Source organism: Ailuropoda melanoleuca, chromosome 16, assembly GCF_002007445.2.
Source record: "Ailuropoda melanoleuca isolate Jingjing chromosome 16, ASM200744v2, whole genome shotgun sequence".
NCBI lineage: Eukaryota > Metazoa > Chordata > Mammalia > Carnivora > Ursidae > Ailuropoda > Ailuropoda melanoleuca.
The window spans coordinates 52036459-52059068 of NC_048233.1; the positions used below are offsets into that span (position 1 = coordinate 52036459).

Sequence of the window (22610 nt, forward strand, 5' to 3'; positions counted from 1 at the left end):
AAGGAGCATAACTGTGTGGGGGGCTCACCATTCTTAGCCAACTCCGTTCACCTCAGAGTGGGGGTGAAAGAGTGGGGTGGGGGTGTGAGGGTGTACAGACCTGCCCTCAGGTCCCAAGCTAAGTCAATTCCCTATGGAACAGGGCATGAGGAAGCCCATCACCATGGTTTGAGCACCTACTGTGTCCTATTCTGTACCTCATGAGCATTCCACCGAGGTGGAACCAGAGGCTCAGAGAGGTCTGGTGACTCGCCCAGTGCCACACAGCTATTAAGCAGAGATAATAATGCCGTGCACCACCAGCTGAGAGCCTCACAGATTGGTGGGCTGGATGGCAGTCATATCACACATGCTCAATCCTCCAACAGCCAAATTTATAAACCCCAGTGTCTGGAAACCCTAAAGCCCGTTCTGCCCTTGACTCCACACTGCCCCCAAACCCTTTGACGGGCTACTCTCCTATTTCCCCCATCTTTCGAATTACTGAAATTCCCATTTGTCCCACAATTAAAAGTCCCCTCTTCCCTCTTATCCAAGGGTACTTTGGTGAGAGTGGCAAGAGTGTCAATCATATTCCCAATTTTTGATTTGCCCAGAATTCCTAGTCTTGAAAGCACCAATTCAGCTCTGCTTCTAGAAGCCCGCAAGTCAGAGCATCAGAAGTAGGGGCTGCTACATCGCCGGACAAGCCCGCTCCCTTGTGCACCCCTTTCGTGGCTCTCCAGCCTGGGCTCCGGTTGACTACATGATACATCGACAGCCCTCCTTGTCTCCCCAGAAATCAATGCCAGTGAAGTGACTGCCTCAGACCGCTCGGTGCCTTGAACATACCACTAGAACACACTGCGTCTGTGTGCAAACACGTTTGCCTTTGTAAGCGCCCAAGGAGATGTGCTTTTCAAAGGTGCCATGGTCAAGTGGCCGCAGGACCTTCCCATTTTGCTCCCAGCTGTCTCGCCCTCCGCGGGTAATGCCAGCTGTGGCCAGATGCGTGATGGCAGCCGGAGGAAGAGGACCTGTAGTTTCAAGTTTCTCCTCCTGGAGTCCTGGGCTTGCTGTGGTTCATGCTGGTGAACTGACGTCAGTCCACAGACAGTACTTCAAGACAGACTGCAGGACAGTGCCCTGCATCCCCGTCGAAGGGCTAGCCACGGTGGTCATTTTAATTTACAGCTGGTAACAGGCAGAAAAACGGACTCTGTCTGTAAGGAATGGCGTCTCTGAATCCAAGGGGGACTGGGGCTGAATACCACCGTAAGCCTCAGGTTTATCCGTAAACTTGAGTTCTATGAACACCATTTGGCTCGGTCATGAGATTCTTTCTCATTGTGACAGCCAGTCCTGTGCCAGAGAGATAGGGAGCCCAGGCAGCTGGTGGCCAATGGCCTAGTCTTGGTACGGCTTGGGGACTCAGGCATTTCTGAGCGGCTGGTCCCCTAGGAAGTTCATGTGGTAGAGAGAAAGAAGAGAAACAGAGGAGATTTACCCAGACATTACTCTGGGTGCCGCGTCCTTATAGTCATGTCATGAAGATATTTGTAAGCTCCATCCAGGTATCGGATCCAGGGACACTGAGGCCCACAGAGGCATGGTTACTAGTCTATGATCACCCAAGTAGCACAGAAAGGTTCTAGAAGTAAACCGAGGTTGGTCTAACTCAAACCCGTGCATTTTCTCTATTGCCTGTGAGATAGAGTTTCCCAAGTATCACGGAGGTATCTTCACCTGCTTTAGGGAAAAGGGCCCATGCTTTCTGTTGCTGTCATTTCTGCCGCCGTCCTAGCGGGGGAAAATAGACGTCAAACCAGATACTGGACGACGGAAGGTTGTTTCTGAAATATTTATCCCTGCAAAGTAAATATTTCTGTCTCTATCAGTCCAGAATTTCCCAGCTGACAGCTTCCTAGATACTTCTTTTTCTTTTCTCTTGAGCATTTAGGCATTGCTGGCGACAGCAAGGCCAGGGACAACTGGTTCTTTTCACTTTTGACTGTGGACCTCTCGCAGCCGAAGGAAGAAAGGCAGGCAAGTGACCCAACCAGGACAGGGACTGGGGGGGCCGGGGCTGTGGAGGGGGGGCATCCGGGAGGGTCCCATGTGGTAATCCTGGGGGAAGACTCAGCTACCAGAGAGCCAAGCTGGGGCTTCCCATGAGGTTTTGGGTCAAGGTATATGCAGCCATCTTGCAGGCTTACTACTATAACGTTCTCACATCCGTTCCCTTCTCTCCTATCTCATCAGCCCCTCTCAGAGAGATGAATAACTTGCCCAAGGCCACACAACTAGTAAGTTCTGGCTTTCTGCCTCCCCAGGGATGGCCTTGCCCACTGCTCTGTAATCAGAAGGCCCTTGGCGAGCTGGGCCTGCCTTCTCCCCAGGCTCATCCTTGGGCATCTCACTATACGGCCCTCTCTGCTCTGGCCATGCTGTTTATCAGTCCCTCCGACATATATGTTCTTCCTTGTCTTTAGACCTCGCATACAGGCTGCTCCTGCTGCCTGGGACTCTTTTTTTCATGGTATCCTGTCTTAAAAAAAAGGTCCCCATGGAAACTTCTTACAGTTCTGCTCAGCTTCAAGGTCCCCTCTTCCGAGGGGTGTCCTATCACTGATCACCTGCTCACTCACGTGCACACACCCTGCCCTCGGCCTCACTCCTGGCTAAGGGCTCCCTGCACGCACAGCCCCTATCCTAACACTGAGCACACTTAGTGTGAGTTCTTAGTTGGTTTTCTGATTCCCGCGAACTGTGAGCTCTCAGCCTTTGCAGCTGCAGCCCCAGCAGCCGATGCAGGGCCTGCCTCATAGCAGGTTCTCAGCGAACATGGTGTGGATGAACGTGTGGGTGAGCAAATGAGAGAATAAGTCCCTGTACTCATTGTATGCATGGTTCCCTTGGCCTGGCATTCCTTGCTCCATGCTTCACATCTACAGTTTCTGTGAGTCTGGTTAAAGGGCTCATCGCTCCGTGCCTCAGTTTCCCCATCGGTAAAGTAGAAATAGGCATGGTGTACACCAAAGCTTCCAGCACTGGGCCTGGCCCGTGGGAAGGGCTTGATACATGATGGCGATTTTGTTATAAGTCTTATCATGATATTAATTCATATCATCAGCTGGGGACACCTATGTTAACGTGCTGAAGCTGGGCAAGGACTGTTACCCTCCCAGAAACAGCAAACCACCAAACCAACAGGGGACAATATCATTCCTCTTGAAAAGCTGGCCACAGATGCCATTGTACAAAATCTAATTTTCTTCTCGCCATTTTGTTTGGGACATGCTTGGTTTCGGAAGCCTAGTGAGGACTCTGCCTTGGCGCTTGAGCTCAGGAGGCAGTCAGCCCCCTTTCTTTCAGGCGTGCACCTCCACTGTCTGCAAAGGACCTCTCTCCTCCCCCGGAGTCCAAGGGCCACCTTCATCACCGCCTGTACTGCTCAGAAGTCACCTTCTCAGCGAGCCGTCCCTGGATATCTTCTCTGAGACTCCAGCTGCCTCTGCTCTACTTCCCATCCACCCCTGCAGCTGTACGTTTCCCTTCTTAGCACATTATCTGACCTACCGTATTATGTATTTCATTATCTCGCTGATTGCCCGCTCTCCTTCCCCAGCCCGCTAACTAGATGGTAAGGGCTTTGAAGTCAGGGATTTTGACCATTTTGCTCACTGCCTTTTCTCCGGCGCCCAGTACATACCAGGCCCCGAGCATGGGTTCCGTGCATGTTTGTAGCAGGTTTGAGCATACAGCTGGGAAGGAGGATTTGCTGGCAGGGTCTGAATTTAGAACTCCCCTGGTACAGGTCTACGCTTCATAGAGAAAACCAATCTTTGCTGAGCTGTCTCTCCGGACCAGCCTTGGGCAGTGCTTGGCATGTGTCTTTTCATTCCATCTTCACAGTAGCCTTACAGACGAGGAAGTTGGGGCTGGAAGAGATTAAGAAAATTAATCTGTCACCGGGCAACAGAGCCTAGGGACTGTGCCCTTCCATCCTGGACAGAGAGCAATGCCTGGGCCCTCCCCTGCACCCCAGCCTGCTGGGGAGGCCTCCCTGGGTGGCTTCCGAGCTGGCTGCTTTGCAGGGCCAGAAGGCCCATCCCTCCTCACCTGTCTGTGTGTGTAGGCGCTTTTGGCATGTGCGCGGAGTCAGGTGGCCCAGGCAGCTTTCAGCAGTCAGAGGTGGCAGGCTAATTCCCAGCTCCAGGAGCAGCCAGTGGATGTGCTGGGGATTGTCTTCAATGTCTGCTGAGAACCATGGCTTGGAACAGCACTCCCCTCCACCAACTTTCCTGGGACAGTGGGGTGCAGGGCCGGGCCAGGACAGGCAGCATGAGAGTGTGAAGGGTGTTTTCTGCCAAAGGAAGATACAAGACAAGAGTTAGAAAGACCTGGGTTCTGATCTTGGCTCTGCCACTGACGAGTTGTGTGAAACTGACTACGTTTACTGAATATCCCTGTGTCCCCCGCTCTTACAATCTCAGCGGTAATCCAAGCCTACCTCCCAAACTTGTGGGTATGATCCATGAGACAGTATATGGTGCATGCTTACTTACCCCACGTGCAAAATAAATGGTAGCTGTTTTGTGTTTATTCATTGCAAGCTACAGCCTCCTCACCTGTAAAATGCAAAATGAAAGGCTTCATTCAGCAGAACAGGCCTGGTGCACAGTAGGCGCTGAAGAAATGTCAGTCCCCTTCATCTTCCCCTTCCCATCCAGCACCAACTTCCAGACCTGTACTGTCCCTGGGGATGCGACTCCTCAGGGCAGCGGGGCCGGGGGCTGGGATGGTCACTTTGGAACTCTTGTGTTAGAAGCCCCCTCCCTTCTTCCTTCTTTTCTGTCTCCCCCCTTTCTTCCCCCTCTCTCTCTCCTTTCTTCCTTCTTTTCAATTCATCTTGACTCAGTACCCCCTAAGCGTCAGGCACTGGGCTAGGCACTGCGAATACAGCCATGAGCAAGACAAGAGCCCTGCTGTCATGGAGCTTAAGGCTGCTTGGAATCCAGCAAGGGAGGAGAAAGTAAACAAATGTACAAGAAAATAAGCATTATGAAAGCAGAACGTAGACTCTGACTAGGAGCAGATGGAGAGGGGTAGTAAAGCTACTTTACATGGGGAGCCGGAGAGGCATCACTAAGGAAGCAATGTTTGAACCAAGACTTGAAAGATCAGGCAGGCCAACTGTGCTCAACGCTGGGAAGGGGGTTTCAGGCTGCAGGAGCGGCACATGCAAAGGCCCTGGGGAGGGATGCACTTTTCAGTGGGAACAATGGGCCCAAAAATGAAGCCACAGCTCTGCTCCCCCAGCTCAGACAAGGCAGGCAGGCTTCATCTTTAAGTGTTGGCCGGACTTAAGATCCTGCACCCGGGATGTCCTTTCTGCAGTTAATTTGTTGCAACTGGCGGAGGTTAATCATGTTCACGTTCCTCAGGCCTGTGCCAAGGCCAGCCCTTCTCACAGATGCCGGTTTAAATTAGAGGGATTGTTTGCTCAAGACCAGATTCCAAACTGGTCCTGTTTCTGAGCCTTCCTAAGGGGCAGGCGAAAGCATGCTGGCCAAAGCTGGCATCTTCGAGCTCAGGTGGGGGACGCCTGATCCTGCCAGTCCAGTGAGAGGCAACTCAGACCCCATCAGCCCGCCCATCCCTGATCCTATCTGGCTCCCTGCTGCAGCCAGAATGCCAACCAGTCCTGCTGTTCTCCCATCCGCAGTGCTCCATGCTTGGACCCCACCTTGCCCCTGCCTCTTCCTCTCTGCGCACACCTGCCCGCCTCGTTCTGTGCCTTGCCCACCTTGCCTTCTGTTCCTGCTGGGGAAGTTCTACTCATTTTTCCAGGCTCTGCTCAAAGTCTGCCTCCTGTATAAGGACTTTACAGACACCCCTCTGGGGGAATCCTCTCCTCCTTTTTTCTCCTAATTTCTCTTATGCCCTTTGAGGCATCGGCCATAGCGTCAATTGAGTTGGGGAGACTGAGTTGCACCCACAGCGTGAGCGCCTGAGGGCAGGGGCTGTAGGTATGTATCTCTGCTGTTCTGCGGCCCTGCCCCGGCTCACGGGTCAGTCGTTCAGTCACTCATTCAGCAAATGCTTGTTGAGTGTCCACTCCGTACCAGGTGCCACGAGAGGCAAAGGGGGAACAGCTGCGGGTAAAGCCTGCTCCTTGCTCTCCAGATGCTCCTAGCTTAGTACCGGGCACGGGCCGTGCGTTGCCATTGTAACGCGGAGGGCTGAGCAGAGCAGGGCACATGCCTTCACCAGGGGTACCCAGGAAGGCTTCTCAGAGGAAGTGCCAACTAAGACACGGAGACTGGGGGAGTGAGGGGCAGGGGGCGGGGAAGCTGGCCCCAGGTCTCCCATCTAACACATGGCAGAGCGAGCCCCCACATGGGGGCCTGTGTCCATGCCAGAGTGGGTTCCCCTCCTTCTCTATACCCCCAAGGTAGCACACTCCTTTCTGGTCCTATTCCACAGAGTAAGGGAAAAGTATCAGACCCACTTGCCCAAAGCCCGGCCGGCCTTGCCACATTCCGCTACAAAATCTTCTATTTCCAAGCGACTTCAAACTCTTGATGACTCACCAGGTCCTTGGAGTCACAGATATGGTCAGCAGAATGCGACGCCAGCGAACAGATTTCCCACCACGGGGGATTGTGGGACAGCGTTCTTCTTACTCATGGTTCTTTCTTTCTTTCTTTTTTTTTTTTTCCCATTTCAAAATAATGCATACTAATTGTAGAAAATTTGGGGAGAAAATACAAATCACCCATAATTTCACTATCCAGAAATAACCATTGTTAACGTTTTGGTGTATTGAAATAGTTATTTTGGGATTTCATTTAGAAGTTGCTACAATGTATAATTAAGGCTTATTAATTTTTGCAAATACATGAATATGATTAACTTGTATATATTTAGCTGTTGTAAAGATTTGCACACGCTAGTGCCTGGAAAGCTCCAAGGAAGAAAGAGGGAAAGGGCTAGCTGGCTCTTATCGCACAGCTACTATGTGCCCGGCTGTAACCAGCACTCTTCGTATGGATAAGGCAAGACCCAAACCTATGTGATAGAACAGGTGTTCCCTCATTCATCCTGATGGTGACCTATCAGATGATTATTGTTCTTATTTCCATTTTAAGGATTAAAAAAAGAAAAATAAATAAAATCAACGAGGCAAGACCAGTAAGCCCTGTAACCGAGCGCACAGAGCTGGGATGCAGTGGGCCTGGGATCGAACTCCTGGTCTGTCCTGCTTCCAAAGTGCATGTTCTTTCTCCCTATCACATGGTCTCCGTGGCTTTACCAGAAGCCTCAGAGAGAACACACATGTTCCCCGTAGAGATAGCCAAGCAGAGATGACTAATGGCCGTCCACCATCCTTTCTTTATCAAGCCCTCTGATGGACCAAACCCTGGGCCAGCCTCTGGGGGACTCACAAGAGTGGGCTTATCCCTGTATTCCGGATGCCCCTCTGGTCTCTGTGAGATCTCAGCCTTCAGAGGAGGGAAAGGGCCACAGAGGATCAGCTGGCTAAGAGCTGTGACCGTCACTGCATTTGAAAGAAAGAAATAGGATCTGAGGTTGTGGAGTCCCCAGGAGATACCCCTGGTGGCTGCCAGCCTGAAGGCCTCCCAAAATAGATCTCTTGTCATGATGACAGCAGCCTTGGCCTGACCCTCAGCTTGTAGGGCTCCTAAGTGACTCCTACCAATCACCTCCCACAGACCAGTTGATACTCCAGACGCGAGGGCATTGATCTGCGGGGTGTTGCAGGCTGGATTCTGCAGGTGGGGATGGGATAAGAGGTGTAAATGGTGTCTCAGGGTGCAGTGCCTGGAGAGGGAGCGGGCAGAAAGCTTGCCTGTGCAGAGGGAGCCTGGATTGTGCTGCTCAAGAGACAGCCTCTGCCGGCCCCGGACAGAGCGAGTGCCCAAGCAGAGATGGCCGCCAGACAGAGATGTCCGTCGCCCGAGGTGTCCCGTGTCAGACAGCAGCGGCTGGGCCCTCGTTTCACTGCCTGCTCAGGCACCGGCTGGGGCTGCCCAGAGGAAGGCACACCTGAAGGCTCACCCCACTCCCTGACGTTGGCCATCAGGTCCCTTTTCACAGGAGGATTTGAGCCATGCATCTCTGTGTCCGTCACACAGGGAGAAATCTAACCATCGCAGGGGCTGGAAAGCTCCTGTTGGTTTCATCAGTGAATTCACACTGCATAGAACAGCAATGTGGGAAGCTAAATATATTCGGAAGGCTGCTGGCTGGGTGTGGAATCAGACCATAGGAATTATAAAATCGAAATTCCTTTTTTTTTTTTTTAAGATTTTATTTATTTCTTTGACAGCAAGAGAGAGCCAAAGAGCACAAACAGGGGAAACAGCAGAGGGGGCAGGAGAAGCAGGCTCCCCGCTGAGCAGGGAGCCTGAAGCGGGACTCGATTCCGGAACCCTGAGATCATGACCTGAGCCGAGGGCAGACACTTAGCCGACTGAGCCACCCAGGTGCCTAAAATCGAAATTCTTAATGGCATCACGCTAAGGTGGTCTGACAAGTTGACAAGCCGACTACTCTTACTTGAGGCTTTTATCGTCACTTGTATTAATTTGCAAGGGCTGCCATAACAAACTACCAGAGATTGAGTGGTTTAAACAACAAAAATTTGTTTTGTCTCCATTCTGGAGGCTGGACATCTACGATGAAGGTGCTGGTACACTTGGGTTCCCCGGAGTCCCCTCTCCTTGGCTCATAGACAGCTGACCTCTCACTCCCTCTTCACATGGTGGCCCTGATGTCTCCCTGTGTGTGCTAATTTCCTCTTCTTATAAGGATATGATTCAGATTGCTGAGTTTCTAGGAGATGTAGTTCAGCCCGTAACAACCCCGGGCCCCTCTTTGGATGGAAAGAATCTGCCTAACATAACTGACCAGACACAATTGTTGCCTTGAGGAGTCCATCCTGCCTCTCTCTGCAGGGCGGGGGTGGTTGACGTGGGATAAACTTGGCAAAGAGATACCTGGTCATGAAGGGCCTTGGATGGCAGACTAAGGAACTTGTATTTTCTTCTGAGCACCAGGGGGAACTCTTGGGGGACAGTGGCATGATCAAATGCATATTTTTGGAAGATCACTTCACCCATCGCTTGGAGCATGGGTTGAAGGAGGCAGGACAGGGAGGAGGAAGGCTCACAGTGAATAGATAATTGTGCTAGTCCAGAGAGGAGATGACATGGCCTGAACCGGGGAGGCTGCCGCGGGAATGGAGAAGAAAGAATGACTCTTGGAACCTTGTAAGATACCTCCTTCCACAGTATGGTGGCAAAGGCTGAGGGAGGCCATTCAAAGGTCCAATCTGCTCATCAGAGAACAGAAACTATGTTGCATGAGTCACCTTTTTAACATCAAAATGCTTCCTCTAGGCGAAATCTTGAATGGGAGATCCACACAGAAACAGGTTATATATTGAGGTTTATATTTTGTTTTAGGAAAAGTCATGGTAGGGGTCCCAAATCTCTGCCCCATTCCGTTATCTCCCAGTGGGTTCTGGAGACCTATGCTATTTTTTCCTTCTCATGGGATTGCCTTCCTCTCCTTTCTGCCTGGCCAGCTCCTGCACGTCCTTTAAGACTCGGCCCATGTCGCCTCCTCCAGGAGGCCTTCCCAGTTGCTCCCAGGGCAGTGTTCGTCGTTCACTCTTAAACCTAACTTTCTTATGTTCCTTTCTGTGCCCAGTGACATATATCTATTTATCTGCTGTTTCAAAAGGGCAGACTGAGCCTCTCTATTAGTCTTTCTCCAGAATATAACACATACTAGGTACATGGAGTTGGAAGGAATGTCTCTGTGGCCCCAAAAAGGTGTTTTGGGGCTCTTCATGTATGCTGTTTCAGGGCAAGCAGTGCTGGTTCTATGTTCCAAAGGGAGGGCTCTCCCTTCTCTGCTGTGTCCCGTAAGGAATTGAAATATCTTACAGCAGGCCTGTGTCTTCCTCATCCAAGTGTCCTGGGCTCCCAGGACAGTACCCGGCACACAGAATGTCCTCAGTCCGTGTTTGTAAGAGATCAAATGATCACAGTGCTGCACGCTGCTAATGAGAACTCAGGTATGACCAGCACAGCCCTTATGAACCGGGTCTAACACTCTCCTTATTTATCACACAAGGAGACCGAGGCTCAGAGGTCAGCGGTTCATCCACAGTCACTGTGTTAGTAAGTGATAGAACTCCAAGTTCTTGGTTAGCCTCTCCCCTGTACTGCACCTGCTTTTCAGACCCTCATTCTCCAGGATCCGTCCTACAGGAGGGAAACTGCCCACTCGCTCCCTTTTCCTGCCTGGAGGCAGGTGACACAGCACAGGATAGGGACCAGTGAGAGAGCACGAAGACTGGCCGCTGGCCCCTGGGCTCCCTCCCTGCTCCTTCTGGCTTCCCCAGACCATCACGGTCAGCCCTGCTTTTTCCTCTGTGTCCTTCGCCCCCTATCTTTTTCACAGCTCTGTTTCCCCTCTTGTCAACAGATCTCTCAACGAAATGTTTTCCATCATTGCAGGCTATTTTTAGCCCCTTATCAGAGTTATTTCCTTGGATAACGAGCTCCCTGGCACGGGACAGGCAGCCCAGCTCATGAGCCAGCAAGCACGGCGCGGGCAGGAGGCGCGGGGCCCGTGGGCATCTGGGAGAGGGAAGAACTGAGCGACCGGGGCCAGGCCTGGCCTTGGGGGGCTGTGTTCTGCTCTGATGGCGGTGGCGGCGGCAAGATGCTCATTCATTCCCCATTCCTATTTGTTCAAACCGTTCTTTGAGAAGGCGGCGTGTGCCGAGGGCTTCGGAAGCAGACAATCAGTGACAGGCGCCCAAAATAGCCTCGGAATCAGCAGCGTTTTGTTTTGCTCCAGGCTTTTCATGCCTGCAAGGGGAAGAAAGAAAGGATCCAGAGCATTTTCTGCGTCCAAACACACATCTTTTCTACAATAAGACAAATGACTCGTATTCCTGCTATTAAATCCAGCAGCGTCCCCTCCCCACCAACCGCCCCTTCTCTGAAGACCTCGCCAACATTTCCTTTTGTGGCTACAAGAGAGAATAGCCGCTCAGGCGGGCTCTGGTTCAGCGAGCCTCGGCCTCCGCGGGCTCCGCCTGTGCTCGGCTTTCACAAGCGGGGATTTTAATACATTAGCACCGGCGTGCGCGCTGCTGTGGTGGCTGGGATGGCTCTCCAGAAGGTGCAGTGAGGGGCCAGGCCCTGCCAGAGAGACAGGAGCCAGCCGTTGGCCGGTAGAAGCCCCGCGGCCCCAATCTCCAGCTACACCAGCCTTTGCAGAAACCCCACACTGTTCTCTGGGGCAGCCCGTGGTGCCCCTGCTCCCACCTGGATTTGCAGAACTGCCCCCGGCCCCCGCAGGAGACTCCCCGAGGGCCAGGGAGGCCACGTGTGCCAGCAGGGGTCCCACGGGGTGAGCAGGAGACCTGGACCCCGGTCTCATCCCTGGGCTGACTCAGAGTGACCTTGTCTGAGCTACCACCCACCTTGAGACCAGTTGCTGGGGAAGAAACTCTCAGAGCATGGCGGCCCTCTCCTTTGGAGCACTCACGCAGCAGGAATTTAGCACTTACTTGTGGGATCCTTTGACCACTTGGATTGTGGGTCTGCATACTCTCTAGGCCCATGGGCAAACACTGGCCATACGCATTTATTATGTCTGTATGGTCTATGGCTGCTTTCACAATACAGTGGCAATGCTCAGCAGTGGCCGTGCAGAGGTTGGCTGGACCCTAAAACCTAAAATATTGACTCTTTGGCTCTTTGAAGAAAAAATTGGCCAACCTCTGGTCTAGCTGGTGAATCCTATGAAAGGTTTAGGGACACTCTCAAGATTAGTCAGCCGGGAAGTGGCCTAAAAGTACATATGAATGTGCAAGCCTCAATATCCGAGACTTCGGGGATGTTCTCAATTACACGTGCGCAAGTAGAGTTGGAATTTGCTGCCAAAAGAGAGAGAGAGAGAGATTCCCTCCCAAGAATAAAAGCCATTTGATGGATAGGTGGGTAAACTCAGTGTCTAGCATAACATTCCTGAGCAAGGTCTCTATTTAGGAAGACCCTTTACCACATCCTAGCCATGTGGCTTCAGGAAAGTTCTCACTCCTCTGAGCCTTCGTTGTAAAATGGGTCTAATAATACTTCTTTTATAGGACCACGGTGAGGGTTTAGCAGGATAATCTAAGTAAAACGCTACGACAGCTCCTGGAAAATAGTGGGGGCTCTCTCCAGTCCTGGCTCCCCTCATTGGTCACACTTCTCAACTGAGCTCCCACCGGTAATGACTTGCCATACCCCGGCCTCTATCTGAATGTCCTTGCCGCACAGCTGACGTGGCTAGACAGACAGAGTAAGTCAGGGTCCTGGGATCATGCGTGGCAACAAGACGTAAAGGTTCAAGTACTTTAGAATCACTAGTTCGGGTCTTCGCCTTGTTACTCATGAGCCACGTGACCTTGAGCATGTCAGTTGACCTCTCTGAGCCTCACTTTCTTTATCTGAAAGGTAGAGGAAAAAATAGACCCTTCCTTTCAGGGTAGTAATAAAGATGAAACGCAATAATGGGTGCTGTGGATTCCAAACAGGACCTGGCACTCAAGAATAGTCAATAGTAAACACTTAGTTCTTCTTTCCCTCCCACATGAGCTGGTTCAGGTCGATTCCAGCTTTTCCCAAGTTCTCCTGGGAATGGTGGCTATGGGTGTCTCTAGGCCCCTCATGGACTGCACCTCAGGAGTGAGAGGCTCTGAGAAGTCCTCTGTTTTGTCTCACCGAAGTGGAAAGTTCTATAAAACCCAGAGGCACCGCACGCCAAACCAGCCTGCTACACTCCTGGCATGGGGACCCAACAGTGACTTTGAAAATGTGTGTTTTCCTGGATAAAACCTCTAATTGGACAATTGTAGGTCTTCTGGCTGTATGTCGACTTTATGACTTTGAAAGCTCTTAAGCTGGGGTGAGAGAAAATTTATGAATGGGATTTCTTTATTTCTGTAGCACTCTGACTCATGCTGTTGACTCAGTTGTGGGGTGGGGCATCCATTACTCGCTAATTTCTCTTTGCCAGGTGGTCCTTTCTGCCTGCTCCCTCAGTGAGCAGTGGGGCCTCAGCCAGTGGGGCCAGAGACCCAGAAAAGGGTTTCTGCCTGCTTAAAAAATTGTCCTGGATCCAGATTGATTTCCCAGGCAAAGGAATATGGTGCTTGGGAATTTCTCAGGGAAGCTTTACATTTCTCTCTTAAATGTCAAAAGCTTATTTTTACCAGACTGTTTAAACCCCTTGCGTATAAAACCCTCATAATCTGTGTTAAAGGTACAGGACTTAGAGGACGGGCCGATTCCTGGCTGAGGAGTATTTCCTTTGGGTGCCCGCATCTAAGGGCTCTCTTGAAAGTAGGCAATGGAGCTACAAAGATGTGTCTCGATTGGTGTAGCAATGAGACTGACTTCACTTAAAAGTTGTGTTTGTTAGGGTAATGTAAGTTTCTGTAACAAAAAGTTTCCAAAATGTATAAAGGCTCAAATGCAATAGAAATTTATTTCTTGTTTACACCATAGTCCAAGGCTGATCTATCTGGTGACAGTGGGTGGCTTTCATCTACCCAGTGATTTAGGAACCCTGGCTTCTTCTACCTTATGGCCCCACCATCCTCTCTAGAGCCTTGAACTAACCTGCATCTAGCCAATGGAAGGTGAGAATGAATGCAGGGAAGGCTCACCCACTTCATATAAGCCTTGGCCCAGAAGTGACTCTTGTAACATCTTACATTCCATCAGTGAAAGACATGGCTATGCCTAGATGCCAGGGGGGCTGGGGACTGTAGTTGCTTTGCTGGGAGACCCCTTCACATGGACAACTATGTGCAATGAAAGGGAGTACATGAATTTTAGTGGAAAATGAGCAGTATTTGCTACAGAAAGGGAAATGTACCAAAATTGAGGCCATTAAAAAATTAAATACAGATAGGATGCCATTGGGTCTAGCACTTGGCCAACAATGAAGACTATAATTGTCTCTGTCTATGAATCCCCATCCCTTAGAGCAGTGCAAGCATATAGTAGGTGCTCAGTAAAGGGTTTGTGAAAGAAATAAGTGAATGGATGAATATCCTACCAGTTCTATTCCTTTGTTCCCTGGGTTGGGCCATCTAACAGAAAGATCAGGTTCCTGGTCAACTGGCTGCATTGAGGGTGCACCTGTTAGGCCCAGGGTCCAAGCGTTGGCCAAATGTTTCCCCCAAAAGAATCCAGACACTTACAGTTATGTATTCAATACTTTATAAGTTGCTTTTATTGAAGAGACTAAAAATCATATAAATTTGGGACTATCCCAAATAATCCAGTGTATGGATGTTGTACCCAAGGATCCGCAGGATTTCTGATTAGAAGTTCCCTTCAAGGACATCGAGGTCCATAACTGCAAACGTGACCCAGCTCACGAGCTAACACACTTGGCAGTGGCTGCCTAGCATTAGAGTCTGCATGAAAATGTGCTGTGACTGACTAGTGACGGGTATCACAGGCAAGGCGTAGGACAATGGTCAGCTAAATTTTTGAAAAATCCTATCAAGTCTAAGATCCCTATCAAGTCTAAGGTTTATATATAGGGGGAAGCTCAGAGAAGAAGTGGTGGGCAGCTGACTGGAGATTTCTGTTGGAAGGCCTGGATGAGGAGGTGATAAGAGCCAGGAACTAAACAGATGATAACAGATCAGAAGAAGGTATGCTGAAAAATTCTCTTGGAAATTCGGGGGAGCCAAGGGCGAAGGACTGGTCTATTGCGGCTACTTCTAGGAGACAAAAGTGGAGGCAGAGCACAGGGTGAGGTACAGTTTAGACTTTGCAACTGGCATGCCTCCTACTGAGCTCGATCAACCTTAGGGGGGTGTTATGGTCCAAATTGTATCCCCCCCCAAATTCATACGTTGAAGTCCTACCATCCAGTACCTTAGAACGTGACTGTATTCTGAGATGGGGGTCTTTGAAGAGGTAATTAAGTTAAAGTGAGGTCATTGGAGTGGAGTCTAGTCTAATATGACTGGTGTCCTTACAAGAAGAGGAGATTAGGACACAGATACATGAATAGTGGTGAGACCATGTAAGACACAGGGAGTAGATGGCCATCCATAAGCCATGGAAAGACACCTCAGAAGAAGTAACTTGACACTTTGGTCTTAAATTTCCAGCCTTCAGAACTGTGAGAAAATATGATTCTGTTGTTCAAGCCACCACGTCTGTGGTGCTTCGTTATGGCAGCCCTAGGAAAGTAACCCAGGGGCACAGGAAGCCTGCCGCTCCTGCCCGTGTTTCTCTCTAGGGCATGTGCCGTAAGGCAGTTGCACGATCCTGATGGGCAATGGGCAATATGGCTGGAGTTTAAAGCCCTGAAGGTATCCCGTGGTGACCTGGACACAAAGGGCACCATCCAGCCCATGAGCGCCACAACTCACCACCAGTTGGTCCCTGCTCTGTGCCTCCCTGTGTTACCTGCTGGGGGTCCAGAGACGCAAGGGTCATGGCCCCCAACCCAGGTGAGCTGTCTGGAGGGAGAAAAAGTCCTGTGTTTCCTAGATCCTAAGATGATAATGATTACAAAATAACAATTCCGCCACAGTGTTTCAGGAGGCAAGAAATACTCCCCAATGATGAGAAGCATGGATTGTCAAAACCATCCTGGTTTTAGTAAAGTAAAACGGGGCCACCTGCACGTCTTTGAATCAAGGAGGTGGAGTCAGTGAATGGTTAGAGTACCAGGTGACACGAGCTCTTACAGGGAGGATGTTGGGGAGGTTGTGCTTATTTCTGCATTGGGAGGAGGTCAGGGCCCTAGGGAGAGGACATCTGAGGAGGAATATGCCAAGCCAGTAAGTCAGGAAGGGTATTCTCAGCAGAGGGAACAGCACCGGCAAAGGGGCAGGGTATATACTTACCTGCAATGGCTATGGTGTGTGTAGAGGAGCAAAGAGAGGTGAGGGTGGACAGACAGGGCAGCCTGTGAAGTGCCTGGAATGCCATGCCCAAAGCCCACTTCCTCTAGAGCAGAGGGCGAGAAATGAAGCCACAGGCCAAGAGGGAGAAAGCCCCAGGCCCATTCAGAACAGGGGTCCCTGAAGCGGACCCGCCATTGCAGCTCCTCTCTGTCAGCTGCTCCCAGAATGGGAGCACAGATGCATGGCAACCAAGAGACGGTCTATTTAAAGGCACTGTGAATGAGTTCTAGAGGCACACTGAAGATGAAGAGGGAGAGAGGGAAGGAGCAGGTCGGGAGGAAGAAGCTCTGAGGGGGAATGGCTCTGCCCCTGCTGAGCACACTGTGCGGTTTGGGACAAGTCCATGCCTCTCTCTGGGCCCCCTCTTCCTCCGCACCTGGTAGCGGAAAACCCTGTGGGTGCAGGAGCCAGTCGCATGGGTTCAAAGCTGGGCCCCATTGCTTATGATCTGTGTCCTTTGGCCAAATTACATAACCCTTGGGTCTAAGTCTTCTCATATGTAAAATGGGATAATAATGGGACCTACCTTTTAGAGTTGTGAGGTTTATAAGATAATGCACGCGAAGCACTTTTAATAGCATCTGGCTCATGCAAAACACTCCAAATCAGCTACTGTGAGAAATGGTGGTGATGGTGGTGATGGTGATGATGATGGTGGTGATGGTGGTGGTGATGATGGTGATGATGATGAAGGTGGTGGTGATGATGGTGATGGTGATGATGAAGGTGGTGGTGGTGATGGTGATGATGAAGGTGGTGGTGGTGGTGGTGATGATGATGATGGTGATGGTGATAATGGTGGTGGTGGTGGTGGTGATGGTGATGGCTGTGTAGGACTAGCTTAGTGGGTTTTAAACCTTTAAACCATGGAAGCTTTCTTCCAAACTATTTGGAACATCAATGTGCAAGAAAGGTTCCCTTGAGCTCTTTTGGTAGAGGCAGGAGACCCTAAGCCCAGGCCCTCAGCATCCCCTTCCCCAGAGCTGTCTCCCTGCCCACCTGGAACCCTGAGGCTCCAGAAAACAGAGATTGAAAGCAGTTGTCCCAGGGGATCTTCAAGGTCCCTCTCAGCTGCTCCTTTTTATCTGATTCTTCCTTCTGTGGATTGAGTACACATCTGGAAAAGCCAGCTATACAGCTCAAAATCATTTTCCCAAATCATCAGCTGAGCCGGGCCCCGGGAATAGTCCAGTAAAGGCAAAGCAAAGTGAACATTCGAGCAACAATCTTAATTGCAAATACGCACAATCAGATATCAGCTCCACAATTTTTTAAGTCAATAAAAATTTTTTTAGTCAATATATTTTTATTTAAGCAATTTTACATGTTATGATTCATTCCACTACCTGTCAAAGTCACCTTAGTTCCTGCAAAGTCTGAGTTGACTTATCTTCAAGATAGGACTTTTTGAAAGATCTCATATCAACCCCTCACCCCGTTGTCTGTCAGTTAGCCTTGTCATGGTTCTCTTCCCTGAGCTTCTTTTCTCTTCACTTGAATATGGACATAGTAGTGACATACTTCATCAGTTTCCCACCTAGAGTCCTTGGACTCCAGTTTCTTCAAGTGATTCACCTTAGAGCTTTGGAAGTCGGATTGCAGAAAGTACATTGCTATTTTGGCTAATGATCTAAAATGTATTAGTCCTTATTACGTTTCTAATATGGAGGTCATGTCACTTTGAATTTTCACTCATGATCTTAGCAAAAAAAATTACAGGTCTCATCATCACCATTGCAATACATTTCCTGGGAGGTAACACTTTCTGTGTCTCAGTTTAGCCACAGTAAGAATTTCTAGACACCACAACCAGCAGTGCCAGTTCTCATGGAGAACGAGGCTTCACCTCCACATTTTTAAAGATAAGTTACGCAGATGTAACTGTCTCCACTGGTCCCAAATTGGGTGCTGTCCCATCTCTTTGCCTCTAGACTGTTGGCACAGCCAGTGCCCAGCATGTGGGGCACCATGGTTGTGTCTTCTCCACCAAGGGACTGCGTCTCGTTCTTGCACTTCCGAACCTGAGCACAGGGTCTGCGTTTGGCAGGTGCCTGATAAATCAACACTGGATCGATTGAATGGAATTGAATCCGGACACCTCTGTGCAGTTGGCTCTAAGCTGGGTTCAACGATGACCCAGACAGCCTTGGATCCTGAGCACACAGAAGTTAGTGTCAGAGAAGGAAGATAAGTAAGTACAAGTGTGATCGGGTTCCAAACTTACAGTTAAGAAATAAAACTCCAAAGCCCAGGATAACTGCTGTGGGGTCCAAGGACACAGGAGAGGCAGAGGTTGCCCTCGGGATCTGCTGGGGCTGGGCCTTGGGAGGACCCTGGAAAACTTTACCTGGAGGTCCTTAAATGGACCTCAAGGACCCCTTCACTTCCTGGGAGCCCAGAACTCCCCGTGCAGCTCTGCCTGACTATTTCAACATAAACAGAAGGCCGGCCCCTTGTGCACATTGTTTCCATTGTGCACGTACTGTAGACATGGCCTCTTTCAACGTCCATAGCGGACTTTGGAGGTTACAGTGAACCAAAGCTGGGAGAACAAGCCCAAAGCCTAGCATGTCATTCAGAGCCCATCTTTGCTGACTGCTCTCTCTGTTTCCTTAAGCTACATCTTCCTCTGGTCACGTGCCAGCTGCTTTCGCTACCTTGGGTTTGTTGCTCTTCTCCAAGTGCTCCCACCCCTTACCAATCAGGGAACAGGGAGATGAGGAAGGGAGTGCTTCTGTGGGCTCAGCCCCACCGGGCACCCTCCGAGAGACTGGGAGGGAGATACTCAGAATCATTGTCTGGAGGAAGTGTTTATCCACAAGGGCCGATCCTCAAAGGCTGAGAGTTGCTCCTGGGGTATTTACTCCACCACAGTTTACCTGCCCTGGGCTTGGGCTAAGTGTATTCCCACAGCCAGAGAGCACCCTAGAGAGAGAGAGTCGGGATGCTGTTGGCGCGTATGGGGAACTGGACTGTCTCCAAGGGGACATGGCTGGTGCTGGCAGCCTCTGCTCCACTGCCTTAACCACTTACACTGTTAACTCCTCCTATCCCTACGACAGTTGGGTGAAATGGGCATGATTTCTATCCTCCTTACAACACGGTTCCCAAACACACTTCCGCTGAAGACATGCAGCTTCCACCAGACAGTACGAGTCTGAACTCTGGGCAGTGCACTCTGAAATTTTCTGGGGTTTTTTCTCTGTCTCTCTTTTTTTAAATCATGTTATTTTTAAAATGCTACTTGTCATCCACTAAACTGTTTTCATAACCCAGTAATGGGCTGCAATCCACAGTTTTGGAAAAGACGGTGCCCTAACATTCTATTTAATAAGATGGTGTGGATGGCAGTATGATGTCAAAAGGCTGGCATCGGGCCTGGTGCCCAGAAGGTGCCCAGAGAATGGTGGTTTCCTTGCTTGCCTTCCTGGCAAACCAGAGCCTGTGAGCAGCTGCCTCCCCGGCTTGCAGACAGAGGCTTGGGCTGGCCCCAGTGTGTCTCCTACTCTGACCCAGACTTGCCCCGGTGGGGTCTGCACAGCCTCCTCCCTGGAGATGGGCACCATCTTGAGCTGTGACCTTCAAGTCACCAGCTCCCCAGAAGCCAGCCCCTCCTTGGGAGGTGAGGTTATGCCCTGTCCCCACGACGCTGTCACTTCCTTCCCCTAAGTCTTTCCGAGTGAAGATTGTTCCCCTAATCAGGACGGAGACGCAGCTCATTACAAGCTGGTGAGGCAACGGCTCTGTGCTCCCGGCCCGAGACAGGCTGTCTGGGAGCTTGGCCAGCTTCCCACTGCCCCGAACGCCAGGGCAGTGGCCTCAGAGCAGAGCCAGCCCTCTGGGTTTGTTTGCCCCCTTCCCAAGAGACAGAGGCAGACAGACACTCTACGAAGACCCCCATGGCTTCCACTGTTGCAAAAGCCCTGCCACGCTCGGACGTTGAGTTTCATCCAGCACGCAGCACTGCTTCGGAGAGCATCGGCACAGCACCTCTAGTAACAGCTGGCATTTACTGAACATTCATGGCGCACGAAGCGCTGTGCTGAACGCTTCGTATGCAGCATGTCGCGGAGTCTCTCCTGCAGACCCACTAGAGCGGCACGATTATCCCCACTTGGCAGATGCAGGAACTAAGGCATGGAATGTTTGGGTAACTTGACGAGCTCACCAGGCAACTAGAAGGTGGTCACACCCGGCTACACCTGCCTCGCGCCACTGTGTTGCCTGCAAGAATGTTCCCCTTCCTTCTGGGGCCCGACCTTGGCTTCCCTCTGGGTAGTGGCCAGGTGGGTTCCCACAGGTGACATCACCTCTCTGAGCCAAGTGCGCTCCTCTATAAAACAGTTCCTAATGGCGGCTCCTTCCTATGGCAGTTAGGAGTACATGCATTGATGTGTATAAATGCATCTCTTGGAGCTCCTGATGGGTTAGAGATGCTCAATAAATCTATTTATAAAAGAGCCAGTTCAGCTCTTTTCCCACTGACTTGACAGTAGCCTGCAGCCATTTCCCAAAGGCATGATGTCATCATCCTGAGAGGGATGGCAGCCCATCTAGAAACCTCCATGGGCTCCTAGGCTTCTCACACTTGTGCCTTGTCTTGCCCCACTGCCCAGCCATACTGACTTCCCCAGCAGAAACCTCTGAAATGACTAAGATCTCTTGGAGGACTATGAAGAGGCCATTCATTTCCTCTAACAACAGACCCCTCCGCCCGGAAACGAGGGGAACGGAGTGGTGACCGCAGAGCCTGGTGCTGAAATCCTCGTTAGCCGCAGTTTAATTACTGCCTGCAGTATAGCTTTTTAATAACAGTAAGTCCCAATTAGTTGCTTGTTACTTCAGAAATAATTACTGATAGTGGTCCTTTGTCTTTGTTTTAATTCCAGCTTCATTCTCAAGCTGCAGCAGTCTAACTGAAAAAATTGTGGTTCTGGGGGTGCGTGAGGAATGTTTGCACAGAACTGGGGGTTTAGCTGGGGTGCATGTGTCTGTCTGAAATGGCCATTCATCGCCCCCGAAGATACCTCTGCAGGGAAAAGCTCAGGGCCTTTGTCTTGAGCGAAAGATGAAGATGGGGCTCTGCTCTCCAGTGCAAATGGGTCCGAGATGTGTCACCTGCCACACAGAGGGACCACAGAGCTGCTGGTCTCCAGTTGCGAACCGAGCCTGTACTCTGCCCCTCCGCTGCCCCGGGGGGCCAGACCCCGGTCACTAACCACAGCAGCGACAGGCACAGCCAGATGGCAGAGCTGCTCTTCAGTGCAAGGAGGGGCTGTGCCACTTCCTCTGCGGGGACAGAGCCTCAGTCTCAGCCTACTTCCGATCTGCAGTCTAACTGGGTCTTTCTACCACACTGAGAGCTTGGAAATGCCAGGGGGACCTCAGAGCTCTCCTGGCACCTGTAGCCTGCACGGTGATCAGCCGTCTGTGCTCCCTGGGAGTTGCGCGCAGGTAAGGCCATCTGCAGCTTTGTTCCAGGCACGACGGTCTCCTAGCTTCCGGGAATCCTTCTTTGGTCCGACCTGCTTTCATGCTGCTTTGCCTTTTTAACTTTTCTTCTGTTGCACCTGTGAGAATATTGTAGTGCCAAGGAGCGATTGTCTATTGAAACCGTGTGGTCATTCCAGCTAACACATAGTGGTTACTTATTATATGCCAGATCTTTCTTGAGGTGCTTTAGACGTATTTACTCATTTAATCCTCACAGACAACTCTTTGAAGTACATTTATTAGCATCAGGCCCAATTTGCAGGTGGGGAAACCAAAGCACACGGAAAGGTCAAGCATTTGCCATGTCGGTGGCGTAGGTGGGGGATTCCTTCCCAGGCTCCTCAGCCAAACTCTTGCCCACTAGGTAATCCTGCCTCTTACTGGAAGAACCTGGGCCACTGGGGAACGGGGTGCATCTCAGTGCAAATAACCCCCCTGAGTTTTCTTGGGTCACTTCTGAAAAATATATTTTTTCATAGGCTGTTTTTTTTTCTTTTTAAAAAAAAAATCCTTGGGCTGATTTTTCACTCCAACTGTGTTCTCTGAAAGCTTCTCCCCATGTGGACCTTGCAGGGCAGTTCCAGCCAGACGCCCTCTGTTCCCAGTATTTCTGCGGCTTCAGTGATGAATAAAGTGGCCAGGGAACCTTTTGGACCCAGCCCAGGGACTGTGACTCGAGCTGCCCTCTCTGGGAGGTGAACCGAGTCCCCTTCCCCATCGTGCTGGCCAGCTCTCAGCGCTCTTTAATGCGTCCTGTCTCTCTTCCCCATGCCCATCTTGTCAAGGGAAGAAGCCACACTGCTGAGCCAGGAATTTGCTTTTTTCCCGCCACGTTCTTTGGTCTCTTTCCTCCTGATAATCCTTTCCAGTGAAATTGCAAACTGTTTGTCTGGAGGAACCTGCTGAAAATGCATCCTGTCCCTTGTTTTTCTTCTTGCCTCCTGTTCACTTAATCTGCCAGCCCAGATCCCACGCCTATCTTACTGTTAATAATCTGGGCTCTTCTGTGTTTGGAAGCTCATTTGGAAAACCGTGTCCACAAGCAGAAATGCTCCACTTCGTCCTGGACACAAAGGGGCCCTTTGAAGGTGCAGAAGGTTTG

The 22610-nt window shown here is 50.7% G+C and overlaps 1 non-coding gene across 1 annotated transcript; it reads right to left on the reverse strand.

Annotated features, from left to right (window-relative positions):
* Positions 1-17723: 17723 nt before the first annotated feature.
* Positions 17724-17857, reverse strand: LOC117796843. The gene has a single exon (XR_004621548.1). It is a non-coding gene; the product is annotated as a small nucleolar RNA SNORA1 (small nucleolar RNA).
* Positions 17858-22610: the final 4753 nt, after the last annotated feature.